General features: G+C 42.6%; 1 protein-coding gene across 1 annotated transcript in view; it reads right to left on the reverse strand.

Annotated features, from left to right (window-relative positions):
* TMEM14A (transmembrane protein 14A) overlaps positions 1-14,098 on the reverse strand; it is a 29,933-nt gene extending 15,835 nt beyond the window's left edge. Inside the window, exon 1 of the mRNA XM_088162295.1 lies at positions 14,034-14,098. The gene's annotated coding sequence lies outside the window, so the exon portion shown is untranslated. The remainder of the gene's footprint in view (positions 1-14,033) is intronic.
* Between the last annotated feature and the right edge of the window lie 10,327 nt (positions 14,099-24,425).

The raw sequence follows: 24,425 nt of genomic DNA on the forward strand, positions 1-24,425 counted from the left end.
GCTGATGATACCCAAAGGAGTACCACTGTGAGTGCAAAGGGAAAATTATAAACATCAGATGATAAAAAGTGTTTACATGTCTACTGTTGGGTGCAATTACTCAAGCTTGGAAAAGATGAAGTAACTTTTATTTGTACACTTAAAAGAAGAAGCCAAGTTAAAGTACTTATATAGATCAGCCTCAAACGTGAAAGTGTGAGATAAACAATGCCAACAACACTGCAACATAAAATCCAGATTTCAAGCCAAACATCCATGAAGAAAGAAGTATTCCATGGAAAATATCATATTCTTGCAGTCTTTCTGACCACAGAGTTACACTCATTATGGTAAAGCTATAATTGCAGCCTTGTGAATACAGTACCACAGACAATGGCCTGTCAGTGTTTTTCCCCTATAAACTCTCATGTGAGGTTTGCAGTTTTGTGAAATACAATTATCTTTGGCTGGGATATTCAGCTACATTCTCATCCCATAAATTGACCTTTTTTGTGTGCATGTTTGTTTCCTTTGCAGAGTTGTTCAAAGTTCATTGTTTGGTAAGTATTTGAGCCTTTCTGATTGCTTGGCTGCTTGTGCCTTATCCGTACTGTGAGGATGTGTGGAGAGTTTGCTGTCACTGGTAATGTATCAATGCTTCGTAATATTTAGAGCTGTCAGGCTGTTGCAGAGTCCACACTTTGGATCAAACTGCCTACATTACAGCGATGTGGTTTGGGAAAGTCAGGGCAGCAGGATTATAGCAAATTAGCACTGACTAGCATACCCAGGCACACACAGCAAAACGTGCTTTAGGGACTACTAGAGTATATTATTACAGCTATGGAAGAAAGGAGAATTGGCCTGGCCAGTTAAATGGGTAAAATTGTAAAGATTTGTCTGTCTTAAAGAAAAAGGAAATTCTGAATTGATGTTTCAAAAAAACCTCCTAAAACCTGTAGGATTAGTGAACTCCTGCAACATGTAAAAACCACTTGTACAGTTCTGGTTTTGATTCTTTGGCTTAGCTGAGGGTCTTCTCTGTGAGACTGTGGTAGTAGAGATCCAAATCAGCCCAGTTGGTTTTTTCACAGATAACTCAAGAGGAAAATACGGTGCCAACATTGAATGCTGATCCCCCTATTGAAGTATGTTTAGTTACAAATGCTAACCATGTAACACCTGCATGTGAACTCCTTTATGAAACAGGACATCTGAAATAACCGTATGTGTAATATCTTACTTGAAAATAATTATTTTGAGACAAATACTACATGCACTTAAGGGATCTTACCTCTAATTACATGCAGTTCTAAACATGAATTTATTCAGTGTCAATCAGTGCTCTGGAAGAAGACACGAAATCTTTGTGCTACAGAGATCTCTGGTTGCTTCAGCAACTTGTTACACATTGCAGGGAAAAACTTGTGAGTTCACATAGTTTAAAACAAATACAAATCAGAGCAGTTTATTGCTTTATTGGCGGAGTGTAATTATCCAGCAATCAGTGAACTATGGAAATGAGATCAATAATACAAATAGGCAAACCATGCTAGAGATTTCTAAACAATCTTCTATAACTAATCTCAGAAACACCCAGGCACACATATGCAGAGTTGTATGCACCCCCTCAACTCATGGGCAGTATGGGTTACAAAAACACTCCCCTTCCCAAAGATTGCAGATTTCCCTGTTTACATGTCTCCTGTGGGAGATGTGGATCATCTACCTTTTTACATATCCCTGCAGTTCCCTACAAGTCATGGTCTGAATCACACACCCTTGAGACAGTTGTTTCCCTTCCAAGGTCTGTCTTGTTACGAGTTTTCACACTTATTTCATTTTTTTTTCAGTCTTGCTTCTGCTTTGTGTAAAGTCTTTTTGTAATTCCCTAGTAGCTACACACAGAATCACTCACAGAATCACACAGAGAATGACTAGGTAGGAAGAGACCTCCAAGATCATCGAGTCCAACCCATGCCCTAACACCTCAGCTAAACCACAGCACCGAGTGCCACATCCAGTCTATTTTTAAACACATCCAGGGATGGTTTAATCTGACTGATGATCATCTTCTGTAACATGATCAGTTTGGGCAAATGCTGACCGGGCGGTTTGGTGTGTTTCATCTGCAGACACACACAGATACTCAATTCACACACATCTTTATCTTCAGGGATGACATTTCCTATGTAATTTGTTGAGGGCATGCTGTGCATCCCTGCCAGGTCCATAGTGAGGGAGAGCCTTCCATGGCAGGTGTGTGGGGCACAGGAGCAGGGAGAGCAAGGGCCATGGCTGAACAGCTTCCTGCAGCAATGTGGCTGACACTGTTCAAACCAGAGTGGCTTGTGTTCTGGATGCATCCCACGCAGTTGAAGGTAATAATAAGTGGGCAAGCAAACCTATTCCCAGACTTACTTCATGCTCCAAAATCCAAAAATAAAATTAACAGTTGCTTTACTAAATGTGTTTTGAACACCTATTATGATTCTCAATAAAGGCATTATAAATGGGATGGAAACAGCAAATTGGATCATTGGAAAAACTGCAGAGAGACCATCTGGGCCTGGAGCTTTAATGGATGGTAAAGAATTTACATTTCGCACTCCCACAGTTTACATTTTTCGAGGTGATAAAGGCATTTGGATAATTTTATTTTTTGGGTGTTTTACATAAAATGAAGAGCCATGATTGAAGCTGGAACTGGAGTCAGGAAATAACCAGATTGTGTACAACGTGGTAAAGTGCTAACAAATACCCATGTGCTACATGATTAATTTAGTATAAATGCCAGTTGTGGATTTGATTTGTCAGCAGTTGGCTTGGGTTTTGTGATTACTGGCCAATAATTTAACTGATGATTTGATCTATAACAGAATCCTCAACTTTTGGGAATGAAAGAGACTTGCAGTGATAGTGAAATGCATTAATTATATGCAGACTTGTTAGCTGCTGGAATGGACACTGATACGTTCTGGGCTCTTCATGCAACTGATTAATAGCCTTGTCTCACTACAGTATGATTTATGGTGGTAAATAAGGACAGGGGATAGAACCTAGTGACTGCTATTGTTTCAGTATGTCTTCATGTAGTGTTTTTGAATTGCAGATACAGAGGCAAAGAACACTCTGGGTCTGACTATAAATACAGATGCAAAGTATGGCACTGCTCTTGCCTCTGAGTCAATCTCTAACCTCTCTTCTTGGTATATTGGGCCATCTGTCAGATGTAATTGAAAATGGAGGCACTGACCATCTGTAGGTATTTAAAGTCTCCTGACATTTTTTGCAAGCTGAAGGATAATTCAGTGTTGTAATTTATAGTGTGTCTACCTATTATCCTCTACATTTGTCAAGGGAATACATTATTCTTGGTCTGCTGTCTTTCATTTCTGTTGCCTATCTCTTTATGTCACAAACTTATTTTTCACCCTTCTCAGCAATTAACTGTTGACAGGAGTGACCCCTCTAAATCTTTGTAAGTTTGAGAATTTTTCAGAAGATGTGCCATGTAAATTACAGGTCACTGTTATTGGTGGACCAAGCAGATGCTTCCCTTTAAGCTTTGACTAGGCTAAAATGGAATTCAGATCTGGTTTCTACTTTGCAGAAGTCAATCAATGCTATATTACACTGCTTTCCTATTGTCCATATGGTGGAAATGATTTAGCAAATGGAAAGGCCAGCTCTATTCCAACGAAAAGATGTATAAATGCATAAAGGTGCCTGCAGACTCCCTGTATGTGCACAGCTGTAGCTGTTAACAGCAAATAATAATGTACACTGCTTGTGGAATCAAATTCTTGATTACTTTGAGAAATTAGTAAAGATTTGTAATGCTTATTTTACATGTTGAATCGTTGAATTTTATTTAAACATTTATTGGGTGTGTCAGCGTGAAGGAAACCAGCTCTGTCAGATACACAAACACACACACATACACACACACACACACACAAAGAGTAAGTTTTCTTTCTTCCAGAAAAAAAAATTGTTGGAATATTTTTGTTAATTATCCTTCTAATCCAGGCATTCAAATACTATACATATGCTGAACTCACATGAAGAGAAAGGAAAGATACAGAAAATTTTTAATAAAAATGTGCTCCCAGCAGGATTTGAAGTACATTACTTTGACATACAAAGCCAGAACTTTATTATCAAAGCTAAGCAAATTTTCTGAACATAATCAAGGTACTGTTATGGTAAGTGAAGGAAGCCTGTGAAGTTGCTTGGAGTTCTATAGAATAAAAAGTACAACACATTGACGTTTCAGCAGATGGTTGGCAGAAATCAGAATGGAGCCCATTTTTCTGAGCAGGATCTGCATGCACATAGACCACAGAGGGGGAGACTTAAAGGCTCATTTTCTGCACAGCCTTGTGCTCTTTCTAGACAAACACTCCCATCAGTGTTAGGCAGTGGGGCCCTGAGTATGTGATGCAGTAAGGAGCACAGAGCAGCTGAGTATGAAAGCTGTGTATTTGTGTCCCAGGGAATATGCAAGGGTATTCCACCCTTTCTCCACAGCGTCCTCTTCTCCCATTTGATCTTAATGCTGCAGTGCCAGAAGAGTGCAGGATGCAGGAGTTGCAGAGTAGAGGATGCAGAGACTGCCTATAGCATGCTCATCCCTGACACCTTAGAGTGATGGTGATCTTGGCCCCACAAAGTGCTGGGGCTGCAGTGCTCTGTACACCTGCGTGAAGCAGGATGATTTGGACCAGGAGATCTGTGACCATCTGCCTGTTTATTTTCAGAGTTGGAAGCTGACAGCTGCTTGTAGAGCTGAGAGGAAGGTGACTTTGTCACCTCCCTTTTCTTGCCACCTCCTGAGCCTGCCTCTAAAGACCTGAAATGAGTTGCCAAAAAATATTGCTGAAAGACTAACACTTTCTTAGAGTGGAAGTGTTCTCCACCACCAAGAATATGGAACAACTGGCTTTGCTTTCCAACAGAAAAAAAAATCTATTTGGATTTTAGTGGTATTTTTCTTCCCTCAGAAGCCTTTTGAAGTGGAAATGACAGTGTGAATCCTAGAATAATTATTAGAATAATTAGTCTGACACAAAGTAGTTATCAAATTTGTCACTGGATTGAGTATTTGAGCTATTCTTGGGTACCATATTGCCTCACAGGAGCTGCCACTGTCTATTGCAGTCCTGCTGCTGTTTACTGTCTCCAAGGAAAGGAAGGAATTTGCACTTTTTTTGGGGTTTTTTTTTAGGTTTTTTTAGGATTTAGGCTTTATAGGGAGAGGAGGTAAAGTTGGTTCAGAGCCTTCAACCACAGACTCTACAAAATGCTTGTATTTCCAGCATGGATGTGGTGCTCCTGGTCAGATTCACACTTCTAATACTACAGTGAAGGAGTGTACTTCTGCAACTTCTAATGCTCTACCACTGTTTTCTCTAAGTCACCATCATCTTCTGGGACTAGAAGTGTCTAACCTCAGCCCAGTCTGTTAAAACCTCTTTTTATGCCTTTGCATAGGGCAACATCTTAGCTGCATTTGATGACAGTGGTTTTGAAAAATAAGGAAGCAAATTCTCACTCTTGTTTATGATTTCAGACTCTTTTTGAGAAAAGGTTCAGTGCACCCGCATTTAAATGTAACTTAGTGTTCTTCCTTCCTATTTTTGAAACTTACTGTGCATGGTTATTATGGAAGACGGATGTTACTAGCACAAAACATGTGCTTGTTCTCTATTATACCATGATATATTTACTGAGAAAATTTTAATAAATAAACCACAGGCTTGAACCTCTGAACCCTTCTTAACCAGCTGATTCCCATGGGGTTTCAGGAGTTTTTATGGATGGATACTGTGTTCTCATGAGAATTTTACTGGAGCTCATAGACTCAAAACTGACTAACAAGAGAATTTATGAGGTTACATGGGAACGATCACATCTTTCATTCCAACACCCTGTGAGTTTATAAAACGAACCCTTCCTTAAACTCTGTTAGAAGAGTGTTAATGCAACTTTAATAAAATATCTAGTGTTATAAATAATGTCTCATCAGTCAGAACAGCTGGTTAATTTTACCAACTTTTCAGTTTTAAGTTATCCTAGATTAGAGAGTTGGGTAAAGGATTTTTGCTAAAAAGTGTGGGAAAAAAAGGAACAGGGGAAGGTCATAAGTTACTAAAGGAATCAAAGAACCCTTGTGAAGATGGATAATAGAAAGGGCATATAGTGTCCTCTATGCATTTGCTTAGCCTCTATTTTGTTTACCCTCTTTAATACTCTAAAATTCTTCTTGTGATTTTTTTTTTTAAATTTAGAACAATGTTGAAATTCCGTAGTTGCTCATTATCCCACTTGAAATTTAACTGAAAATGTTATTTTGCATCATGTAGTTGAGCTGGAAAGTTGCCTAAGCCAGGATTTGAGGTCTGTGCTAGTGAACTACAGAGGAAGTGGTCTAAGCAAGACTCCGTTCTGGGGATATTCCAACATTTTATTACATTGTGTGTACTAATGAGTAGAGAAAAGGACTGTGGGCCAGGAAGGGCAGAGTTTTAATCAAATGACTCATGAAACAGCCTTCAGCAAAATACGTGACCTTGTAATTCAGTCATCTTAGCTGTAACAGTGGGTGAAAAAAGGGGTTCAGTGTAGTGTTCAGGCAGAGATACAGATGTGCCTGCTTCAGCTGCATTCAAGGTCTGCAGTTTTTTCCTCCTATGGAATAGATACAATGGGAAGACAGAAGATCTCCTTGCAGCTGCTCCAGAGAAGCTCAGATCCAACCTGACATAATTTTTCTTGAACAAGAGCTTTTAAAATTGTCAGATGGAGGTCAGTCCTTTGCTCAGTTTGATTCACCTGGGAATGATCAAATTTGTTGGTCACAGTGGTGATGAGTGCCAGGGAGACCAAGCACAAGGAGGATGAAGATGCACATTTTGAATGGTTGGTTCGAATCGGGTACACTGCTGGTGCAGTTTGCCCAACCAGACAGAGCTAGGAGCCTGTCTGGTCTGCACAGTTTGGGACACTGACACCCAAAGGTTGTTCTTTAATTGGTACATGAAGTGCATCAGATTTCCTAGTGACACTGGAAATGCCAGCTTTGCCACCATCCCAACAAACTGTGGTTGTTTAAGATGTCACAGGCCTTGTTTTAAATCAAGAGCAGATCTTTGGTAGCTGGCTAGCACTGCTCTAGTGAAGAGCAGCCTGTTTCTTCTACTGCTTCCTTCAGATATGTGTGTTAGTCCTTAAGGCTGTTTTGGATCATGGTCCCAGAAATCCACCTAGGAAGCTTCAGGCTCTCAGCAGTGTGTGAAAGTCTCCAAGATCCTGTCAGCTAGAAGGTGCCATACAGAAATATCAAGGAAACCTAGCTATTGTATGTCTAGATATTTCAGGCCCTGAAAATGGAAAAGGACTGGCTCTTTTTGCTAGATTTGGAACCATTCATTTTATGTCAGTGTCACATTACACATTGCATTCTCACTGTCTTTCAAAAATATGGGGAAGAAAACCTGGGGAGATTTTACTGCTTACCTGATCTGCTTTCATACCTTAAAGACCTGTTGTGATGGCAAAACATAAGGAGTTGAAGTATCCTTGATTTTTTCCCTATAGACTTAGCAGAACTGCATTTTCATATGATTGTTCAAGCATAGGGAAAACATAATAAATATGTCCCATGTCTCTAATCTTTGCTATCTCAGGACAGGAAGGAATGGGCAAGGTAGATACTGTACTGCCTTTTGTAAATCAATTGATATGTGTATTTTCACATGTTTATGCAGAACAGGTTGACTAAGCCTCTTGTGCTTCAGAGAGAAAGTGTCCCTGAGCTGACATTTTACTGATCCTGTGAAGAATAAAATAGGAGAAAACTGCATACAAACAGGACTACAAATTATTGAAGTTATTAAATAAGAGAAAGGCACTAGGTTGGCTCAAAACCAATCTGGAAAGGCTGTTAGAGTTATCAAGGTGACCACATCTGGCCTAATTTTTTTTTTAATATCTTACGTACTTTCATGAATTTATTTATCTTCTCTTTGACATTTCACATTCACTAGGTTTCTTGGTTTTCTGGTTTGGTTCATGTGAGCATAGCAGTTTGGAGTTATTCCTCATGTTCTGCAGCAGTTAAGGAAAAAATGCAGGAAACATTGTTTTATTCTTTAATAAGATCTTTACATTTTTCTCATGTTTGTCAGCCCACAGCATAAGATGAACCAACAAAGAGGCTCATTTTGTATCTCTGAATGACCATCAGGTTCTCATGGGACTACATTGCAAATAATGCAACTGTTAGGAAAGGGCAAACAACAATTTTGGTATTTGCTGCCTCTGGCAAATAAAAACTTATTGCCCTCATAATTGTTCCCCTCAGTCATATTGCTGGTTATCTGTATCCTTTTCCTGGCAGCCTCTGCCTAGCAGAGGGGTGGCTACTGAGCCTGTATCTCTTCTGGAACTGTCCTACTTTGCTCTCTGAGCAATTATTTCAGGCTCTAGCAAACATGTGTTTGCACAAACACCTGGCCTGGTGCTTTTATTGCCTTGTTCAGGTCAACATCCTGCTCTACTGCCTGTTTGCTAGCTCTGGCTCTGCCAGCTCCTCACACTTCTTCAACCAGTGCTGCAAAACACAAAGCTTACTAGTAATTGTTTAGTGGTTTAAAGTTAATTTTAAATGTAGGAAATCAGATTTGATTGTTGTGACCTGGCCAGGAATTATGGTTTCAACTTGTACTTCCAAGTGTGCTTCACTATTTTAGATATTTTCTGATAAGATATTGTTTGGCCTTTGCACTAACTGTCAGTGATGAATCTCTGGCCTAATTGAGGATTGTAGTGCCCTATTCATCCATCCTGTTTATCTGCTAGCAAGAAAAGCACTGGCTGTTCCCTACCCATCCACAAAGAAGAAAAAATGCCAAGGGCCTTCTCATTAGCAGAGTTCAGGCTGAGAGAAGGGATGATCTGAGCAGCATTTCAATTTGGAAAACTTCAAATTAAAAAAAAAAAAAAGAGAGGGACGTCTAAAAGAGTATTTTCTAATTATGTGTATTTTTAGTTGGAGTTTGGATTAAGAGAATGGGAGAAGGAGCCTCCTTTTGTTGCGCTATTGATGTTGTGGAATAGCACAGAAATGTTTTGGAAATACTACTCAGCCATTTTCCTTCACAGCCAAAGAAAGAAAACCCAAGGGAACTGTTGCCTTCCTAATTGTGGAAAAGTACAGGCCTGCAACTCAAACATGCTTTTCCCATCTTCATTTAAATTGTGCATTATAGTTTAAACTTATTTCCATAGTGTGGAAAACAGTGGATAAATTTGTAGTCTAGGTCATGAAAGATATACATAGAAATATTTGCAGAAAATATCCTGACTGGTGCTGTTTCAGAGTATCATTTCCATTTTAGAATTCCACATCCTTAGGACAATTATACTGAAGAAATTTAATTTCATCAAATATAATTAAAGTATATAAAATGTTCTTTAGATGTGCTTAAAAATATAGTCTGAGAAAATCTCTTTCCAATGGCACTACTATTTTATTAATGTCTCTTTTCAGGCATGTTTTTGTTGGCATTTTCATCTGTTTGGCCTCATTTTTAATGAACTTTTAACTGTTTCACAGTGATTGTCCGGGACACAAGAATCAAAGGTAGTTAAAGTTCCTTAGACCTAAGAAGAATAGACAGAAGTACTGCTCAGCATTTTATACAGTAAGCTGTGGAACTATGAGCTATAATTAACTCCTGTTAAAACAGCAAAATAAGAAATATGCCAGTTTAGATTTGAAGTTGGCAGCAGTTCAGAAGGCTGAGACAATGAGAAATTGTGGAAATTCACTGCCTTATTTTTCCCTTCATGCCTCTTCTATGTCAGTTTTTTAGGTTATGTACGGATACTCAAAACTTGGTTTCTCTAGAAGCTCTGTATTCCATCCCCTCATTGTTAATAGTGGTAGCCTGAAGCCAATAAAGCTCAAAAAGAAGTCAGTTGTCATTTTTCTAGACACCAGGCAAAACACCATTTGGCATAACATAGTAGTTGCACACAGTTCAAATAGATGGGAGAAAAAAGAAAGTTGTAGCATCCTCATTTTACAGAAAGGGAATTAAAATAAATTAAAAAGATGGCAAATGTATGGCTCATCTTACCAACCTGAGCTGCATGCAAGATAGATGTTTCATACTGAACTAGCTGCTTAAGCTCCTTCCCTGGTGGAGACAGATAGGCCTCACTGATTTATCTCATCTCTCTTAAAAATCTGTATTAGAATGGATAGAATGGGTGATCATGTGGTAAGGCTCTTGCTCTATCTCTCCACTGAGTAGAAGAGAAGCCAAAAGGGAAAGGTTTTGTCCCCAGTCCTCCCATTGCAACTGGAGGGACTTCATGCAGGACTTGGCACTTGGATTTACTAAACTTCATCCCACTGGACTCTGCTCATCCATCCAAGCATTCCAGATCTCTCTGCAGAGCCCTCCTACCTTCCAACAGATGGACACACGCTCCAAGCTTAGTGTTGTCTGCAAATTTACTGATGAAAGACTCAATGCCCTCATCCATGCCATCAATAAAAATATTGAACAGAACTGGCCCCAGCACAGACCCCTGAGGACACCACTGATCCCCAGCTGGATGCAGCACCATTCACCACCACTCTCTGGGCCCAGAATCCAGCCACTTCTTAACCCAGAAGAAAGTGCTCCTGTCCAAGCCGTGGGCTGGCAGCTTTTCCAGGAGTGTGCTGTGGCAGACAGTGCCAAAGGCCTTGCTGAAGTCCAGGTACACAACAACCACAGCCTTTCCTGCATGCACCAGGTGGGTCACCTGGTCATAAAAGGAGATCAGGTTGGTCAAACACAACCTGCCCCTCCTAAACCCATGCTGGCTGGGTCTGATACCCTGGCCATCCTGCATTTTGGCCACAATAACCCCCTGCAGCATTACAGGCTGGGGACAGTGTGGCTGGACAGTGCCCAGGCAGAAAGGGACCTGGAGGTTCTGGTCAACAGCCGACTGAACATGAGCCAGCAGTGTGCCCTGGTGGCCAAGAAGGCCAAGGGGATCCTGGTCTGTATCAGGAATGGTGTGGCCAGCAGGAGCAAGGAGGTCATTCTTTCCCTGTACTTGGCACTGGTGAGGTCACACCTTGAGTGCTGTGTCCAGTTCTGTCCCCTCAGTTCAGGGAGGATTTGGAGACACTTGAGCACGTCCAGAGGAGGGAACAAGGCTGGAGAGGGGCTTGGAACACAAACCCTGTGAGGAACAGCTGAGGGAGCTGGGGTTGTTCAGCCTGGAGAACTCAGGGGTGACCTTATCACTCTCTACAACTGCCTGAAAGGTATTTGTAGTCAGGTGGGGTTGGTCTCTTTCACCAGGCAGCAAGTTACAGAATGAGAGGACCCAGTCTTAAGCTGTGCCAAGGGAAATATAGGTTGGATATTAGGAAAAAGTTTTTTATGGAATTGTCTGCCTGGGGAGGTGATGGAGTCACCATCCCTGGATGTGTTTTAAAAAAGACTGGATGTGGCACTCAATGCTATTGGTTTAGTTGAGGTGTTAGGACATGGATTGGACTTGATCTTGAAGGTCTTGTCCAACCTAGTAATTCTGGATTCTGTAAATATTAAATACAGGAGGTGCCATGGGAATACAAGGAAACACCTTTTTTTTCTGTGAATGTGACTAAGCACTGGCACAGATTGCCCAGAGAGGCTGGGGAGTCTTTATCCTTGGAGGTTTTCAAAGCCAACTGGACATGCTCTGGGGCAGCATGTTGTAGGTTACCCTGCTTGAGCAGTCAGGTTGAACCATACCATCTCCAGGACCTCAAAAACTGTGAATCTGTGAAATAGCAATATTAGTAAATATAAAATATCATTAAAATTATAAGGCTATTAATATTCAACTACTGAACCTGCCAGAAAGTTCAGCAGTTCCTGAGAAAGAAGGAGGGCTGCTCTCTGTTCAAAGGAAGTTGTCAGCCATGTTTTTTGACATAACCAATACTGCAGTGCTGTATGTAACTATTCTTTTATGGGGATTGTCTTCCACTGGAATTAGACTCTTCTTGAGGTATAGATGGGTGAAATCAGAGCTGCCATCCACCAACATTTTCTTTAAAATGTCTGAGCATGGCAGAATACTCCAGAGCAAATATGTTAGGTGATTAAGCACCTACTTCACGTTCAAAGACAACTGCCTTGCTTATGCAACCATATCTTCTTGTTCAGCTTTGATGCATTTATCTGGGCAGATACTCTTAGCTGAGATCACAAACACAGCTGTATCCAGACAACATGAATTTTATCCCAAGGAGACAACAGAAGTGTTTGGTGTGTCCAAAACAGCTGTGGACTCCTCAGTGTACATCTCTCCCTGACTGCTGCTCTGTGCTTGTGCAGAGCAGTCTGCACTGCAAACACCTCAATGAGCCATTGCCATGGTACTCAAGCCATCAGTGCAGCATTGCTAATTTGTCTTTCTTTTTACAGGAGCTTTGCAACCTCAGTCCATGGAGTTATCACACCTGGTTTCTTCTAAACCCCAGGTTTACATGGATGCCTCTTTATTACACTGCAATCCATAAAGTAGATTTCCCCAGGTGTGCATACAGCATGCCCTTGCTGCTGGCTAGGGTTGGCATTCTGCAGGGAGTCTGCTTTGCAACTGAAAGAGTATAAGACAATGCTGGCTTCCTTAGATAGGAAGACAAAAAATATTATTTATTGCTACTCATTAACAGAATGAGCCCCGAAACTCTGCAGTTTTCCATTGTCCAATGTGTAAGATTTTCCATTGCCAGTTCACCTTTTAATTTTAGTCTTACTTAAACAGAAAGGGTCAGGACAATGAGGGGACAATTCATTTTTTTCTTGGGCTTTAGTCCAAGGCTGTGTTACCAAATAAAATAAATACCTTGTATACTAAGGCACAGGGATTTAGGTCGAGACAAAAAGAAGGCATGGACAAGATTTAGATGGGTCTATGTGAAGCTGCAATTCTAAAAATTACTCTTTTTCTGCCTCCAAATTTGGAAGATTCAACAGGATTGAGCTGTATTAATTTCAAGGCATTACCTATATACAGATATATGTGCCTAGAAACACACACATATATAAAGAGATACATTTGCAGACTTTACAAACTTGAGCAGCATCACATTTGACTCAAAGAGTGAGAACAGAAAGTGAGGGTCCCTTTCCCTTCACCTCCAGTGTGGATTCTCATGGCCTCCCTTGGCATGGAGTGGGCAGCCCACACCAAACACCAAAGAGAAGTTGAGAAACTCCTGTATTTGACACAAATACATTAAGGTTAGTTGGAATTTGTGTATCCTATGTGAAATATATCCTTATTTAAAAGTGTTGTTTTGTCCTTCTGCATTTTCAATTTTTAACATATAAAATATACTAGGCATTTGGGAGGTGGCAAGCTGATGAAAATCTAACAAGACAACGTGCAGATGAGAGGGGAGAGGAGAGATAAAGATATAATGCTGGATTTTTGTGCGTTTGATTCCACGCTGAGCTCTAACATTTTGTTTCGTGCTTTAATCTTTGCTTGGTATCTCACTTGTTATTGTAACTTCACCTAATTTTTCTCTCTTTTCTTTTTTTATGCTATTTCTTCATATAAATACAAAAAGCACAGCAGTAAGCATTAAAAACAGAGAGATCAGAATGACTTCAGAATGGCTTACAGCAGGGATGCATTTTCTCCCCTGCCATAAGCAGAGCAAAGGAGAGAGAAGATGTGAGGAATGGATTTCTTTAATCAGATGCAGACTTCTCACATTCATACAGTTTTAAAATCATCAAGGCCACACTATTTATCTGTCCACTCTTCCTTATTGTCCTTTGCACTCCCCATCAATGCTTTGGTTGTCTGGAGACATACTTTATGTCACACTGAAATGATTGAGAGATGGTTTTCTTGGTGCAATTCATTGACTAAGAAATTAATATTACTGGCACAGCTCTCTATGGATTTACACATTTCTTTGGAAAGCAGACACGAAACTTTACAAAGATGGTACAGTAGCATTACAAGCCTACCTGGCAGCAGTAGTTTCCCAGCTTGAAAACAGCAAGAGCAGTGAATGAGGCCCTGAAGTTTAATGACCTGAGCAGGCAAGGGAGAGAGAGTGCTCTTTGTATGCAAGCCAGGAACTGGTTGCCTAGACAGTCAGTGAAAGTCAGATCAAAAGGCTGTTTGAAAACCATGGCTCTTAGAAGCAAAGATGGGAAACAACATCTTTCTTTTCTAGCTCTGGAGTTGGGAGATAAAGGAAACAATAGCTGTTATATAGATAGAGAGTCATTTGAATTCTCCCTGCTACCTTTCTGCACCTGATCAAACAGGAGGCAGCTGAAAGGCTGATGTACATCAGGCTTCCTGCGTGATACAACCCTCATAAAAATTGTTGCAAGTGAAACATTTGAAAGCACAAAGCTTAGAAGAAAACAGATTCCAGGAAGGGAAAGTGAGGTAACACAAAAAGAGTCCTGACCCAGGGACCCTGTCATTCTGGCATGCATGGTTTCAGAGGAAGAACAAGGGGAGGAGAGAAATCGTTTTTTCTCCAAATGTGCCTTGGATAGACTGCACAAAAACACACTTCCAACCTTACCTTTTCTTAATTTCAATCTTATCTCACTACACTAGTACATAAACCCCATGTACTCTCTCTTATGACAAACCCCCTCTCAGTCCAGGATGATAGTCTTCTACCTGCTACTACTCTGAGATTCCTAACATACCCCAAATTGCCTCCCTTGCTCCCTACTTCAGCAGCTGGAATTCCGTAAGAATTCCATTCTTATCTCTCTCCACAGTAGCAGAGTAGAGAAAAGAGGTCTGTAAGCTGCTGACCTGCGTGCAGGGTCTCAGCAAGCACACCAAAGTGGTACACTAAACCCTAGCACCCCATGAACCAGCCTTGGAGATTTCAAAAACCTGACTGGACAGAGTCCTGGGAAACCTGCTGTAAGTGACCCTGCTAGATGATCCTGGACTTGGGCAAGACAATTTTCTGAGGTCCCTTCCAACCTCAACCTTGCTGTGATTACATCAGCCCTGAGCTCCATGAGGGGCAAGAGGAATTATGAAACTTAACTGCCCTGCTGAGAGTCAGAGGAAGAATTTGAAAGGTATTACCAAGTGCCAAGCCTGGCTTTTAACCACTTGAGCACATTTGGTGCCTAAATGAAGCCTCTCTGTAAACCTTGGTCAATTTTTCCTTTGAGAAAAGGCAGACAGGAGAAAACATTACTTTCCTTGATGTACTTGGCTAAGGACAGCTCCCAGTAACCATCTTGTTCCTGGGCAGCAGGAGCAAGACACAAGTATCTATGGGCTATGGCATGGGGAATTATGTAAACTGATGGAACAATGGGAAATGATGGGGACATGCATGGGGACAGGTGGAAAGCTGGAAGCAGAATTCCAGTTTAGTCAGCACATACAATCCTTAAAGCTTTAGATAACAAAATGGAAGTCAATACTGCATCTCCAAGGCAGCTTGGAAAATTCAGGCTGCTGTCTGTGTTCATTAGGAAAATTAACTCTTAAACATGCCTGCTATGAAAAGTATATCCATTGTAAAGTGAAAAGGAGCAATTTATTTTAATAAAGAAGCTGGCAATTCTATTTAAGGGATGGTATATTAATATTCCCATTATAATCTGCTCTAGGTAAAAGAAACAAAATTACTGCATTTTCACTGAGAATGTTGTCAAGACAACTTTTAGTGCAGCTATTTTGAGAAATTTGTAATACCATGCAATTAAAAAAGACAAGATTTAATATACTTCTACACTGTTTCCCCTTCCACAGCTTTATCTACTTTATCCACTTTTCAGCTTTACAGCAGTTTCAGTGTTGACAGCCGTTCTCATTTTGTGTTAGCAGCAATGTGAAATACAGAGTGTGATCTCTGATAGTTTCTGTCACCACTGGGGAGGGCTGTGCTCTTTACTTGCAGTGATCAGAGGCTGATGGAAACCCATGGCATGGCCAGCATCGACTGGGCTGGGCTGGGCCACCACAGGCTATTCAACAGGTCAGCTTTGAAAGTTAGTCTCACAGGGCCTGCCTCCTCATTTATGTTGTTCTTTTGCTTTTGGTTTTATTTTGATTTTTAAACCATTATGTTGGAGAGAGCATTTGAACAATAGAAAATTGTTCTTTGACTGGAGCCATCAGAACAGTGAGGGGATATGCTTATCCTGATGTCCTGAGGACTTTGAAGGGGCTTGGAATGACATCTATGATATTCAGGGGGCTATGAACACATCTAATGGGAATTATACAGGAGGAGCATGTTTGACATAGTAAAACATCGTGGTTATATTAGCCTGGATTAAACACAACCTTTTAAGAATACATACTAATAGACTGGAATAGAAGCCTCACCCTACTTGCTGTCATGCTGCTGGCAGCATGACCAGCCCTGCAAGCACTGTGGTGAATGTGGCTGAAATAAGTGACAGCCTGGCTCAGAGACTCACTGCTGTTAGGCCTGGTCATTTAATTTTGGTCTCACGTTTTTTCTTGCACAGTCTAGCAATTAAGTCACTGTCCTGCTGACCCAAGCACAAGCCAAAGAATAAACTATGGCAATGGAAAGTGCTGCTGAGCTGTATAACTGCCTCACACTAGAGACTGGGCTGATAGCACTGTTTTCATAAATACAGTCTCCCTAACCCAATTACTTTTCTGTCCTTAACAAATTATATCAGATTATTTGAACAAAGGGAGAGATGTTCTTTGTGTTTCACAGCCCAGACACAAATATAATGGGAAAAAGAAGAGCTCTTCATCGTTGACAGAGAAAAAGAGAAATCAGATGACAAGGGAAAAAGGTGATCAAAGGTTGTATAATGTAAGTTTCCCCAGACAGCTGTAGGCCAAAATTCACTTCTAGTGTGGGACTGTGTCTAGAGCACAAATACATTGCTCTTCTGTAAGAATGCTGGGAAGTGGTACATGTGATCTGATCCCTATTACTTGGCTCTGGAAAGCTCAAGTCAATTTATGGCATGCCCAGCTGCAACACTGCTGTAATGCCAGCAGGTCTGCTCCTGGGTCTAGCAGATCCAGGCAGAGTTTTCCCTTTGGAATCCAGGAACATCTACCTTAAAGATTATTATAAGCTTTCTCTTCCTCATTTTACCACTTTATAATATCTGGCTTTTGATCTCTTCCAAATTGGATTGTCCTCTTATCCATTCCAGTTCCCCTAAAATCACTGAAGTCCATGTAGTAAAAGTGGTGGTGAGATTGTACTAGAGATTAAAGAAATGCAACTGGTTTTACATGCAAAAATAAAGATCCAGTCCACGAAACAGCATGTAATCCGGAATACAAAAAAACAAGGCAAAAAATGCTGGGGAAAAGAGTACCTCAAAGTGAAGAGTGGTAAAGGACAGAGGGGAAGGCCAAGATAAAGTAATAGAAGTAGCAAGCCTACAAGAAAACAACACACAGATATACTGTATGTCTGGCTAAGAGAGCAGTGTTCTACAAAGCACAAGGAAGGGAACAAAAAGAGGGAAGACAGCATGAAATGAGGATAACAGAAACCGTTAGAACAACTGAACAGAGAAATAAAGTTGAAAGCTGAGAATGTGGAGTGCTTTTCCATAAAAAACCCACAAGCACAGAAAAATGTAATGAAATTGTGTGCTGAATTAATCCTGCTCAGGCTCATTTTCCCAGCAGCAGTGATTACTGCAGCAACCAGAAATGGGAGAGCTCTCAAGGTCATCTCATTTGACTGCCTGCAGAGCAGAGCTTCTCAGAGCCAATAGTGTATTTTATTTGATTCCTCCAGCTTTTAATAACAACCAAATAGAAACGAAGCTGTTGGCAATATGAGTTACGTTCTCTGTGAGCAGCAAAAGCATGAGCTTGATCTGGATGATGAGAGGTACATTGTGGAGATGAGGGAAGTTGTAAGTTGCAGTGAATATGTTAGCAAGGACAAAAGTTAGAATGATGGCCTGTTTTGAGAGAAGCAATGCTGGTTTGTCTGTTCTTCCACAGTTCACTCAAGAAGACAGACCCCAAGGAGCTCTGCAAAGCTCTGCTCTCGCAGAGCCCAGTCATCTAATGTGATACTAGACCAATCCCTCCATTTTCTGTTCTTTGCTTCTCATTGACCGTGGGCTGCACAGATAGAAAAACACACAGCTGCATATGGTATGTTGTTGAATACATACCAGGATGCCTCTGACTTTCTGACTCTGCTGCAGGTATTTCATTACAGGGGTTTGAGAAACACTATTATAATGTAATAAAATACAACCCTGCTTTCATCATGCATCACTCTGCATGGAGAGTTAAACAACAGGAATGCTTAGGAGATCATTAGGACCACAGAGCAAATGATCTTGCCTGAGAGGAGAAATAAAACTTGTAACAGTCCAGTGACTTTAAGGCAAGTTTGTTGAAAACCAGATCAGAGTAATTTATTCTGAACTCGATGGGGATGTGTCACAGCTGAACCCGTGCAGAACCCACAGCCCCCACCATCTCACTGTGCCAAGCTTTCAGTGTGAGTAATGGTGTTAAGCTTCAAGGTTTGTTTCTTGATCATCCTCTAAGTGCACCACTGACCACCTTTAAATGCATTTTAGAAGTTTCTGAAGTAACTTAGATCTACCCATGGCTTAGATTTTTCCTTCTAAAAGTAGGTACATAATTGCATTTTCTAGGCTTCCTGTTTGCTTGAGCAATAGAAATTTCTGGATCAGAGTAATGCACTTAGCCATGTTGTTCTCTAGATGCAGTACATCCAACATTGCCTGATCTTTTGTATGGGAACATTGCTAAATATATCTCGGCTTCTGTTGGTCTCCACAGGACAAAACAAGTAGCTCCCTATCAGCTGGATATCAAGAAAACAAGGAGGCAGAGAAAGCAGAGCTGACAAGAGGGCAGATCTCTCCCGAGACCCATCCCCAGAAAGGAGGGGGGTGGGATACCCTGTGAGAGGATCTCAAGACACACAAGCCAAACTACACACACATTGCTTTGGCAGCTCAATTTCCAACAGTCCCCGAGAGGCTGGCACCCCACGTCAACCTCTGTGCCCCAGGCCAAGGGCAGAGGATGGTAGGAGATGGCCCCTCTGCCCAGGGGTGGCTACACTGCCTGCAGCCCTTGCCCCTGGGCTGCAGGTGCTGAGGCATCTCTGATGCCCCAGTGGAGGCAGAGGGACAGGGATCCCAGCACCCACCTGGCTCAAGGCACTCAACCCCCACCATGGGTATCTGCACATGAGCTGCTCAGGCTGGGCTTTCCATACAGACATATAGTCAATATAATGAATCAGGCTGGGCTCTCCTTATGGCCTGCAGACATTTAGTCAATATAATGAATCAGGCTAGGCTCTGTTTCATCTTGTCCTGGAATCGATGTCTAAAATTGTTCAGATGAAGGAAACCCTGGACATACATTTTTTTCCCAAGTGACAGTACAGAGAAGTAAAAGGGTCTGGACTCCCCTGCCTGTTGTAAGGGAGTCCAGATTTGCTCTAGCTGTGTGTATCACGGATGTCTTAAGTTATCTGAGACAAGTGTGATGCCAAATGCTTTGTCTGCACAGTTATAGCTTGGGGACCTGCTGATCACCACCCACAGATTTAAATCAGACACCCCTTTTCTAGCTGGGACAGCCAAGAATTGAGCAAAGGAATGCAGAGGGCTTGGCACAGGATCCAAAGGCAAAACAGCCCACACTAGGGGTCCCTCAAAAATGAGACAAGAAAGCTTTTTTTTCTGGAGGAGATGGAAGTCAAAGCACAGGAATCTCTCTTCTCTCTGGTTTTTGCAGCAAACTGGGTGTGTGTGTGGGGGGAGTATTTTGTTCTGTGAGATTGGCTCATTTGGTCAGTGTATGGTGCTAATAATGACAAGGTTGTGGGTTCAGTTCCTGTGTGGGCCATTCTCTTAAGAGCTGGACTCAATGATTTTTGTGGTTCCTTTCCAACTCAGAATGTTTGGTTAGTCAATAATCGAACCTGAGGCCCAGCTAACGAGGTTGTGCATGGCTAAACCACATGTGAAACACTCAGCCTTTGCGTGGATACTTTGTCTTCTGAGGGTGCTCAGCAAGCATCACTGGTTTGCCTTGCCTTAGTGCTCAGCCCCCTTGAATCTGGCTCAGATTGCAGCTCACTGATCCCCACACCACACCCCTCGAGACCACTGACTGTTCTTTATCACACCAGAGAGAATCTCAAATGTAGAAATTAGTCCACGGTGCACTGAGTTTCCTACAGAAAGCATTGAGCATTAAGGCTTGTCACTGTCACTGGTTTCTAAAAGCAGCTAAACTGAAGCTCAAAACTTCTTCGCATATTTGCAGTAGGAAATCATAAATCTTCTCCAACATTTTGGCAGTTCTCTTCCTTTTCTGCCCTCCCATAAAATTCTGTTTTCTAAGCTGTTTTTCTTGGTTTCTACTGTGAACCTGTCTTGTTACTGTCACTGGTTTCGTTTATTTGGCCATCCCACAGAAAAAGCAGCAGGTGGGATCTTTTCTTTTTCCCTGCAAGCAGTATTTATGCCAGTGTTGGAGGAGAAGCATCACATCCTCTTGCAGCACCTCTCAGGACAGAGGGCCCTTGGAAGGCAGGCTCTAACTCAGGTCCTGTGGGCCTGGTGAGGGCAGATGAGCTCAGATCTGTCAGACAGACCTATTCGGGCCTGTCCTGGTCTGAGCACTTATTGCACATCTCCTGGGAATGATCTGTCCTGGGCTGGGCACATCGCCTGGGAATGAACCCGCTGCCGCTTTCCCTCACCCTTGCTCCATCCCGTCCAGTGAGCTCCCGGCCTCCTGTGCTCCGGGGCAGCCCTGACTGGAAAATGCGAGCATCAGCTCTGTGCCCTTCCCTTTGCTGCCGATGGAGAGTGGAACTGCCCGGCGCTGGGATCCGCAGGTTCGCCACGAGATGGTGCTGGAGGCAAGCGCTGGGCTGGAGCTGCCTCCGGCCGCCCGCCGCCCTTCCCTCCGAGCCGGCCGTGCTCTATCCATCATCTCTGTCTCTATCATCTCTATCTCTATCTCTATCTCTATCATCTCTATCTCTATCTCTATCTCTATCTCTATCCCTTCCCTTCCCTTCCCTTCCCTTCCCTTCCCTTCCCTTCCCTTCCCTTCCCTTCCCTTCCCTTCCCTTCCCGCGCTCCATCTCTACGGGCACCTGCAAGTACCGGCAGCACACTCTGTTCTCATTAATTGCTTAATTGTCTCCCTTCCTGTCTTCTTTACCTTTCGGTGTTGCAGTGCCTGCCCTCCCCATGGACCCCTATTCCCATGCTGCCAGCTCTCCCTGCTGTGACCGCCCGGGCCTGGCTCTAGGGGCCGCTTCCAGCCGCGGTTCCACCCGCGCACAGGGAAGAAGGGATGGATGGCGGCTCCCAGCAGCGGCTGCGCCTGGGGCTAGCTTGGGCAAAGCGGGATTATCTCAAAGGGCAGGTGGAAAGAGCCCCTCACAGCCCGGGCTCCCCAGCGCTCTGGCACAGGACTCCTGAGGGAACATGTGTCCTACACAAAGTGCCTTCTTAGTATGCATTGGCTGCCTTAGATTAGCCAGTGTGTCACAAAAGCCGTGAATGCAGGGCAGCTCAGGTTTGAAACTTCGTTATAAACCACACAGGAAGATCTGGGATTGACTTCTTCACTGCAATGAAAACCAGCGTGTCCCTTCTGTATTTGCAGCTTAATGTGGGAAAACACTAGATAACAGAAAGAAAGAGCTGCCAGTCCTAATGCCCAAACACCGATGCTTTCATTGCCTGTGTGCTGGTGTGCTTGCTGTGGGCACAGTGAGGTGTGTGCTGGCCACAGTGCCCGGGCAGATGCCAGGAGGGGCACGGCCACAGTCCCAGAGCGTGCTTGGCATCAGCGTGTGCGTGCTGTGGGACAATAACTACCCCTTCCAGCTCTAGCCCTGCCAGCTCTAGCCCCCTGGCTTACAAACTGTGACAGCTCTCTGGTCCTTCTGGGCAGCTCAATGTAAGAGCTTCTCCCAGGATAGGAACTAGGTGTGAAATGTTTCAGAGCCGAGCTAGCCCATGCCACTGCAGGGATACCGGGGATGGAAAGTAGGATAAGAGGGGACATTCAGCCCCAGTCTCCTTCCTCCCAAGGAGGCTGAGCTTGCAGGGATGGAGTGTTACCTGCTGGTGACTGTGGCTTGCTGAGAGGACGGGTGAGTTCGAGTTAATCCGAGTTAATTTTCAGGGATAAAAAGCAGCTGGTTCCACAGTGCTCAGGGCTGCACCTTGGTCAGTGATGACAGCAGAAGTAAAAAAGGCAAAATACACAGAGGACGGAGCCTCACATGACTGTGGTAGCCAAGTGCCTTGGGAGTGGATATGAGCAAGGGGAGGCTCGTGTCAGACAATGTGTAAGACAGCATCCACACTGTATGTGTCAGCTGGGCCCAAATTCTGGGGTTTAATCCAAGATGCTGGCTGAGCTGCTGCTGTTGTGAACAAATTACATCTTAACAAACACTGGACAAGCCTCTTGGCTCATACTTGCCTCTTGACCGAGATCTCTGCTGTTTGTCTGAAGCTGCTCCTTGGCTCTGTTCCTGTGCAAACTCAACAGAGTCACTGAGGTGGCAGGTGGTGTAAGAGGAACTCTTGGATCCAGAACAGAGAAGAATATAAGGCTTGGCAGAGTGCTAGGGTCTAACAGCTCTGCCTCTCACAAACAACTCGCACAGCATGAAGATGCAAACTCCAGCTGCCCTGGCAGGCCAGCTTGTCTGCGGGGCTAAAGAGGATAGTGAAAGTCCCAAAAATGAACCCCATGAGCCTGAACATCCAAGGTATGTGGCTATTGCTAACATGTAGTACTGGCTTACTGTATGACTGAAGAACTGTGTGCTGTAGGGTCCTCTTCATGACGGGAATCGCTTATCTTTTCAATTAAATTCAATTAAATTGCATTCTTTCCTTTAGCCATAAGTCTCATGTTCCTAATGCATTTTGTAATTAAATCGTCAAAATTCTTCCAGGCAGAAGTTGGTAATATCAGCCAGCCAGTTTGGTTATAGCAACACTGACCTCGCCTGGTGGCAGGACTGATTCCAAGCACTTCAGACACATCAGTGCTGGACGACGAAGGTATACTCAGGAACAGTGTTAGAAACTGATCCTCAGTGAAAAAAACACAGTATTTGCTTACACGAGGAAACAAAACACTTAGATATTCTGCACATGACTTAGCTACTCTCTGCTTCACCTCTTTGTTTAGTTAGGTTTAGTTAAACCTCTGTAACCTCATTTGTATAGCCAAGCTTCCCAGGCATATTACTGGGTTTGGCTCAAGTAGCCAAACTTCATTTACATGGAAAGCAAATCTGAGATATGTGCAGCCATAAAATGGATCCACTGAAGACATCCAGTTAAAAACAAAGACTGATCCAAACCACATCCAATCCCACATTGACCCTTGAGTCCAAATTTTCTCAGAGTTTGAGGCTGATGGAGGGAAAGATGCAAGCTCCATACATAGTTGACAGTGCAACCTAAGTTTTGGACTGCCCAATGCATCTTGCCCTCTCAATCCGGGGTTTATTTACCATTTACATATATTTGTTATTATTTATTACTTTTGCCCAATTAACAAATATTTAAGCCACACTTTGCTTGACAGGTGTGTGTTGAAGGCTGGGTTTTCTTCAAAATTTCAGCCAAAACACTTCATGTTTCTGACAGCACTTTTTTTCCAAACCCAATCATGGCCAGATTGAAGACAAACAAAAATCCACTTTCCCCTCCCAGTACTCTGGAAATCCTTGAAAAGCAGTGGTGCTTTTTTTCTTATTGAAAGAGGGACTTGGAACCAGACAAAACTTAACCTTACTGTTGAGATGGACTTTTTATACTCTCAGTGAAAATTTGGCCAATTCATAAAGCTTTGGATAAAAACCAAGCCAGCTGCAGTTCACATGTGCTTGCCAGAGGCCAGCTAGAGATTGCAGGCTTTGTTCTCTGGTGAGTTCATGAGCATGGGACATGCTCCAGGGCCTGGAGTGGGACTTCCCTAGAACTTGCAATTCCTAACTGCTTCAGGCCAAAGCAGCTTTAAATCCAGATACTTGAAAGCATAGATTTTTTTTTTTTAACTGTTTGTTTCCCATCTACATGAAGGACATCAGTTGAACTGCATTCAGAGGAGGAGAGACATGTAAGAGAAGGAGATAATTTGGAAAAGTAGACTTGGAACAGACAAAAGGAATCCTGGCAGAGAGCTGGGGGAACCTGAAGTGTGTGAACACTGAGATGGAAATTAGGGGATGGAGAGGAGACTGAAGCACAACAAAGCATGGAGGCAACTGGGAAGTGGTGTGTGGGAAAAGGACATGAAGGATCTCATTTTGGCCTCTCTGCACATTACTCTGAGCTCATTTAAGAACACTT

The sequence above is a fragment of the Sturnus vulgaris genome, chromosome 3 (genome assembly GCF_052056855.1).
Source record: "Sturnus vulgaris isolate bStuVul1 chromosome 3, bStuVul1.hap1, whole genome shotgun sequence".
Classification (NCBI taxonomy): domain Eukaryota; kingdom Metazoa; phylum Chordata; class Aves; order Passeriformes; family Sturnidae; genus Sturnus; species Sturnus vulgaris.